General features: G+C 45.8%; 1 protein-coding gene across 5 annotated transcripts in view; it reads left to right on the top strand.

Moving 5' to 3' along the window:
• The window catches only part of CUNH17orf67 (chromosome unknown C17orf67 homolog), a 29,913-nt gene that overhangs the window by 1,507 nt on the left and 21,593 nt on the right, over window positions 1–6,813 (top strand). The window contains exons 1-2 of one of the 5 annotated variants that reach the window (XM_053655963.1): window positions 3,110–3,234; window positions 6,030–6,154. The exons of 3 other annotated variants lie outside the window; for them this stretch is intronic. The gene's annotated coding sequence lies outside the window, so the exon portion shown is untranslated. Of the gene's footprint in view, window positions 1–3,109; window positions 3,235–6,029; window positions 6,155–6,813 lie in introns of those variants that run through there. One more of the 5 variants, XM_053655966.1, reaches the window with a different exon arrangement.

The following is a 6,813-nucleotide window of genomic DNA, read 5'->3' as shown; positions in this document are numbered from 1 at the left end:
TCTATCTGGCTATTTTTTCATTTAGCATTTTAAAATAACTTTTACATGTTTTTAAAATTTGTATTTAATGGTTGCTTAATATTACATTATGATAGTGTCACAGGTGGGCAGAGGTAACCAGATTGTTGGTGATGGCAGACCAAGAATTAAACCGAACACACGGAGTTTATAGCAGAAAGAGAGAGAGCAGATTTATTAGGCGATAGTCCACTCCACAGGACACAGGAACAGGCCAACTCCAAGCAGAGGTTGACTTCAGGGGCTGGAGGGGTTCTATTCTTACAGGGCAGATCTTTACTGGCTAGTTTTGGTGGGCGTTTATTGCACATGTAGAAGTAGTTATATAATATTTAAAGCTACTGCGCCTGTGGTCTCCCATGATTTTCCTTGGTCAGCCACCAGGGAAGGGGCCCCCACAATATTAATTTGTCATAATGCTCTTATAATGAAGCAGAGGTCCTGTAGCATCTTCTGTGTGGGTGCATTTGCAATTCACCATGATTCAGCTCCTTTCCAGAAAGCGGGAACAACCGGACTTAGAACAGTGTCTCTGGCTGGTATGAAGTCCTTTATCTTAGCCCTGGGGCTCCTCCAGAGTTCCCTCCCTCCTGACTATCTCCTGCCTCCACAGTTCACAGTATATGCAGCCTTACCTCTGTTGGCTATTTGTTTCTAATATTTTGCTATTTCATGTAACTACTGTGTTTATGGTATTCTCCTCAGATTTTCATTTAGCCGAAGGATATAAAAAATGTGAAACTGATGGAAAAGTTTTTAACAGTAATAGTCTCTCTTTGCTAAGTGAAAATCATCAGGAAAATTTATCAGTATAGGGACAGATTAATAGATATTACCACATCTGGGGAAATACTCTTAGTCCGATAAAGGTAATAATACTAATTATTATTATAGCCAACCTGTGTTGTCTGATCAGTAGGTCCTAGGCACTGTATGGAGTTTATCACCGTCATTTTACAAATGAAGAAGACTTGCTCGATGTCACACGGCAGGGAGTCAGCTAAGTCGGGGCTTTGAACCCAGTCAGTCTGATGCCAAACCCTGTGATGCTCTGAACCGAGGCAGGTGCCTGAAGGTGGTCTTCGACCCCCGAGGCAGCACCATCTAACCAGGCCTTGACCAAGTCTCTGGAATCAGAATTGTAGTGAAGCTAAGAATCTATCTCTTTCTTTAGTTTCCCTGGGTAATTCTTTTATGTGTTTATTAAAACTTGTTTTGGTTTAAATTGTGAAATTTATGATACATACAACAAGTTTAGAAAGCATGTGCACAGTTTTAAAAAAGTAATAAAGTAAACACCCATGGGCCCACCACACGGGTTTTAACTCACTGGACATCGGGAGAGGAGGAGGAGGAGGAGACGGGAGGGAGGGCGGCCCAGGGGGAAGTTGGTTGGGCAGAGACCCTGAGTGCCCTGGGTCCTGCCTGCTGCAGGGGACCCTGAGGAACACTGGCTTTGGGGAGAGATAGCACGCAGGAAGAAGGGGCCTTCAGAACCTGGCGTGACAGCCAGGTACACCAGTGAGGAGCGGGGAAAGAATCTCAAGCAGCTGATGCCACTCTGTCTGCACAAATGCTGGCTCCAGTTCAAAGGAAAACCTGCTCAGAAAATCACAGCTACACAGAGACACTCACATACCATGGCCCCAGAAAGTCCTGACTTTCAACACGCTGAAGGCCCTTCCCGCACTTGCCCCTCGGGTGTGGTTTGTTCCTGGCTCCCTCAGCAGACCAGCCTTATCTCTGCTTTGCAAGGCCTCCTGGGCTGAAAGGGGAACACTCTGCTCTACTCAAGACAGGAGAGAACCATCTAGATGACTGCCTGAGTTTTCCCTAAGCCTTGGCACCCCCCCTCCCCACTCCCCAGGATTTCCCAGGGAGCATCCTGTCTGAAGCTTATCTGTGAACCATCAGGGCACCATCAAGTTGCCTGAACTTTGCAGTCCCTTGAAAAACAGCATCAAATCACCCTAAAGGGCACCCACTTTAAAGGTATAATTTGATGATTTTTGGCAAATATGTACACCTGCCTAACCAGACTTCAAGTCTTCCTAAATGCATAAGTTCTGTGGGTTCTGAGCCTCTGAGTTGAAAACATAACATTGCAATTCTTTCCAAATAGTGAACAAGATAAAACCAACAGCCACCAGGGAGGATGGGCATTTGCTGGTCACATTGTACGGGAACCCTTTGCATAGTTGGTGGCTGGAACCGGAAGGGGAGCCCATGATGCCTATTCTCCGTTTGGATCCATGTGTCTTTCTGTGCCTTTTTAGTGACCAGAACCATGAAACCAAGTACTAAGAGCACATGAACTCAGAACCAGGCTTCTGAATTGCTGCATCACTGAATGAATGCTAATCAGGGTTTTCAAAAACAGTGAAGCACATTTAATCACATTGCCACTCACTAAGAATATCATAATTTATGATATTCTCTAGGTGAGAGCAAAATGATTGTTTTGTTAAAAAGTAAGTTATCAAAAAAAACCCAAAAAAAACCAAAAAAACACTGGGAGCTTGTCCTGTGCCCATCTGAAAGCTACCCCTCCTCCTGCCATGTGGAAATTACTATTCTCATTTTTGTGTCCTTCATTATCTTGCTTTTCTCGATAGTTTTACCACCCTGGAAAGTATTCCCTGAACAATATAGTTTTGCTTCAAAAAATAAACCCAAATCCAGCCCCATCAGGAAGTAGCAGCGAAGCCACTAATGCGTAAAGGCTCCCTGAGTGGGGGGTGGGCCAGAGTCGGGATCTCAGCCTTCAGGGAAATCAGTGGGCAGGGTCCTGGGAAGATTGCTAATCACAGTGGGGACAAATGGGCAGGGCTGTGGTTTGAACATCAGGCAAAACCGTGGCTGGGAGAGGGGTTGCTTTCTATTTTGCCTTCTAAGCTCATTAGGACCTCCCTCAAGTTCTTAGGAAGAGGTCCACATGGCACACCCCTCAGGGAGGAGTGAGTATCATCTGCTGATCCAGGGGTTGGGGGAATGGAGTCTTACCAGCCAATGGTCATCAAGATAAACAAAGTACAAGCACAGTGTAAACTGTCCCGGGCTGACCCAGGCAGCCTCTGCTCAGCGTTTCCGCACCTTGCGGTGCCGATCCAGACCACCCGCCCTCTACGTTGGAGCGCAGTGGTCGTCCTGGAAGCTCCGTCATCACTCTCCTGTTTGTATCTTGTTTCTCTAGGTCTCGTGGCTTCCCCTTTCTTGGTAAATTCTCTTGTTTTTGTGGAGCTCATCTGTCAGTAACGTTTAGAGCGAGGGTACAGGGGAGGCATAATTTTGAGGTCCCACGTGTCTGTAGATTTCTTTATTCCACCCTCCACACTTGACTGTTTATGTGCGGTAGAATTCTAGGTTGGGGAAATCCTTCACAGCTTTGAACGCATTGCTTTGTTTCTGTTTGTTCTTAGTGTTGCTGCAGAATATTCTTATTCCTGCTCCCTTGGATAGGACTGGCTTTTGCCTTCTGGAAGCTTGTAGAACCTTCGGTTTTTCTCCAGTGTTCTGCAAGTTCACAGAGTGGAGCCTGGGTGGGAGTCTGCCCTCCCCTGGTTTGCCGGGTTTACTGGGTCCCTTCGGGTCGTGTCCAGTTCTGGAATCACTTTGTTGACTTGCTTTTCTCTATCGTCTGTGTTCTCTTGTTTGACACTTGTGTTGTGTGAATGCCAGACCTGGATGCGGCTCTCTATTTCTCCCTTTAAAAAAAACAGACTTTGTTTTTACAGCAGTTTTAGATCCACAACAAAATACAGAGGGAAGCACAGAGTTCCAATAGGTGCCTTGCCCCGTGCATGCATGGCCTCCCCAGTATCATCTGTGGCACCCGAGGTACATTTGTCACAACCGATAAACCTTCATCGACACAGCATTGTCACTCAAAGGCCGTAGTTTATATTAGTGTTCACTCCATGGATTTGGACGAATGTGTACTCACATGTATCTGTCATTACAATGTCGTACAGAATAGTTTCACTGCCCCCCAAATCCTCTGTCCCCCAGTTATGCATCCTTCCCATCCCTCTAAACTTGGGCAACCACTGATCTTCTGACCTTTTTACTGTTTCGTCTTTTCCAGGATATTGTATAGTTGGAACTATCCCATATGTAGCCTTCTCAGGTTCACTGCTTTCACTTAGTGATATGCATTTAAGCTTCGTGTGTGTGTGTGTGTGTGTGTGTGTGTGGCTTGATAGCTCATTTCTTTTTAGTGCTAAATAATCTATTGTTTGGGTTGTTTCTTTATCTATTCACCCGCCGAAGGACATCTTGGTGGCATCCAAGTTCTGGCAGTTGTAAATAAGACTACTGTGGACCTCTGTGTGCAGATTTTTGTGTGGACATAAGTTTTCAACTCATTTGGATAAATGTCCTCTTTAAAAATTTTTTTCTGTTTTTTTTTAATCTCTCTTGCTCTCATTTTTGCTTTATTTTTCTGAAAAAATTTTCATAGCTCTAATCTCAAATCTTTTTATTGAATTTTATATTACATAAAAAATTTCTGAACACATTTTTGTTGATTCCTTTTCTGAATACTCCTTTTTATAGCATTCTGCTCACGTTTTGTGAGAGCAGAACAATTTCTCTTCTCTGTTGGAGGACGTGGTTGGTTAGTTGTCCAGTCATTTGCCATTTCACCCGGCATCACCTCGGCCCCAGTTTGCTTTTTCCCTTGGTTGCTTTTGTCCTTGTCCTCCACTTCCACGGTTCTCTGGTGTCTCGTGAATTCCCAGCTGACTCCAGTGCACCTGAAGGTTTGAGAACCATTGCTGGAGTGTCTCTCAATCTCTCTGAAGCTCAGCTCCTCTGTGATCCCACAGAGAAAAACAACACGTCTCAGTATTTTTCCCCTGAAGAACTACAGCTTTTCTCTCCCACTTAAAGGCACAACCCTTTTCCTGAAGGAAATGTAACATGACAGTAGCCTTAGAGGTGGTTCCACAAAGTGTCCCGTCCATGCCCCACTCCCCTCGTGTGTTTATTTGTACCAACATACAGCCCCACACCTTTGCCAGTGCCCCTGTCGTTCCTGTTTGGGTTGGAGAGAAGTCTGGCACCTGCCATCAGGAACCCGATGCCCTTGGCTCTCCTTCCCTGCTGGGCAGACTTAGGCCAATGTCCTGGCCCAGAGCAGAAACGACAGCCCTCCTGGGGAAGCGTGCTGCAGACAGAAGGGCCCCGGTGCAAGGCCAAGCCATCTTGCCATTGTATTGCTGCTCCAAACAGGAAACTGTGTGTTTGTGTAGAATGGGAAGTGAATGAAAAGGGAAAGGGAACCCAGGGACCTGGGTGTGAACCCAGAGGGGGAAATCAACTCATATTTAGAAGGGGCTCGGTTTTCTTTTCAAATAAAGATGTATTTTTATTTCAGCAACATATAAAAGCATAGATCTTACTATGTATTTGATGAATCTATCGTTTGGTCATTCAAAAGATATTGACAGACTTTCTATTGTGTATCTGAGAAGGGAGCCTATGCACATACAAAAAAGGGTGACCACAGAGAGAAGGAATAATAGTAACAGTGACAACAGTGGTGGCTTCCAAGTGCTAGGTCCTTACTACATTTGACACGGACTTGATGTGTGCTTTCTCTTTTAAGTCTCAAAATTCCTTAGGAGGTTCAGCTTTATGATTACCATTCTTTTCTTTGTAAACGAGAAAACAGGGATTTGGACAGTTTGCCCAATGTCACAGCTTACACCAATGTGACGCAGGTGATACATTTCAGAGCCAGGGTTCGAGCAAGCCCGTGTCTGTGGGTGACTCGGTAGCCCACAGTCTTCACCATCACGCCACACGACCTACACGTAGATCGTTACTCAGTTTTGAAGGAAGCGTCTGTCCGCTTGGCTGCTGTAGTTAACTTAGACCCAATAGCCCCCGGTTTGGACACACTAACCATGCCGGCAGACCCCCTGTCAGTTAGCCACCGTCGGAGGAAGGCCGTGCCACAAACCACTCCCAGACCCAGTGACTCAAAGTAACAGCGCTTTAATCTCCAGGGTCGGCAGATGGACGGAAGCTCTGCTTCAGGCTGTGGCAGCTGGGGATCCGCGGGGCTGGGCTGGGCTGGTGTGAGTGGCTCTACTGTAAGCGGCACACCGTGTAGACTCAGTTCCTGGCTCAGGTATTCTCCACGCGAGTTCATTCGGAGCCTCAGCGTGAAGGGGCAGCAGTTATTTAGGGTGGTGGGGCGGCTCTTTTGGTGGCAATGGCAGAAATGCAGGAGGGCACATCTAACTGTGCAAACACACTTCATACCCCTGTGTCGTGTCCGCAACCGTGCCATTGTCCAAAGCAAGTCACTTGGTTGAGCCCAAGGTCGAAGGGGCAAGTTATATGGCAAAGAGCATGGGGATGTCATGGTGGTGACTTGATGTCGTGATGAAGAGCTGATGCTGTGAATTCAATCGGCCACAGCTGCCCACATTTGACAGCTGCCTGCCCAGTATGCTTGTAAGTTAGTGTGTGTGTATGTACATGCAGTTTATGGAGTTACTATTATAAAAATTATAGAAGAATTATGTGTGCCGCATTGTAAAAATATAGAGTTTAGAGGCTAGTGGGAGAGGTAGACAATAAAAACAGATAAAAACAACTACAAAAGGGGATGTTAGAACTTATTTAATAGACTCCGGGCCTAAAGAATATGGGCACATGAGAAGTCTCTTGGGATGCATTTGACTGTTGCCTTGCCCTTGAAGTTTCTTTACCTCGCAGGGTTTGAAATCATGTCTTACCCTTTTAAAACAGTATTTAGTGTGACAATGTGCAGACTCGGCGATG

This window comes from Artibeus jamaicensis, unplaced genomic scaffold (genome assembly GCF_021234435.1).
Source record: "Artibeus jamaicensis isolate MK-2021 breed Jamaican fruit bat unplaced genomic scaffold, CSHL_Jam_final contig_1998, whole genome shotgun sequence".
In the NCBI taxonomy this organism is placed as follows: Eukaryota; Metazoa; Chordata; class Mammalia; order Chiroptera; family Phyllostomidae; genus Artibeus; species Artibeus jamaicensis.
The sequence above is the reverse complement of the archived record's forward strand: the minus strand, read 5'-3'. Positions and strand labels throughout refer to the sequence as shown.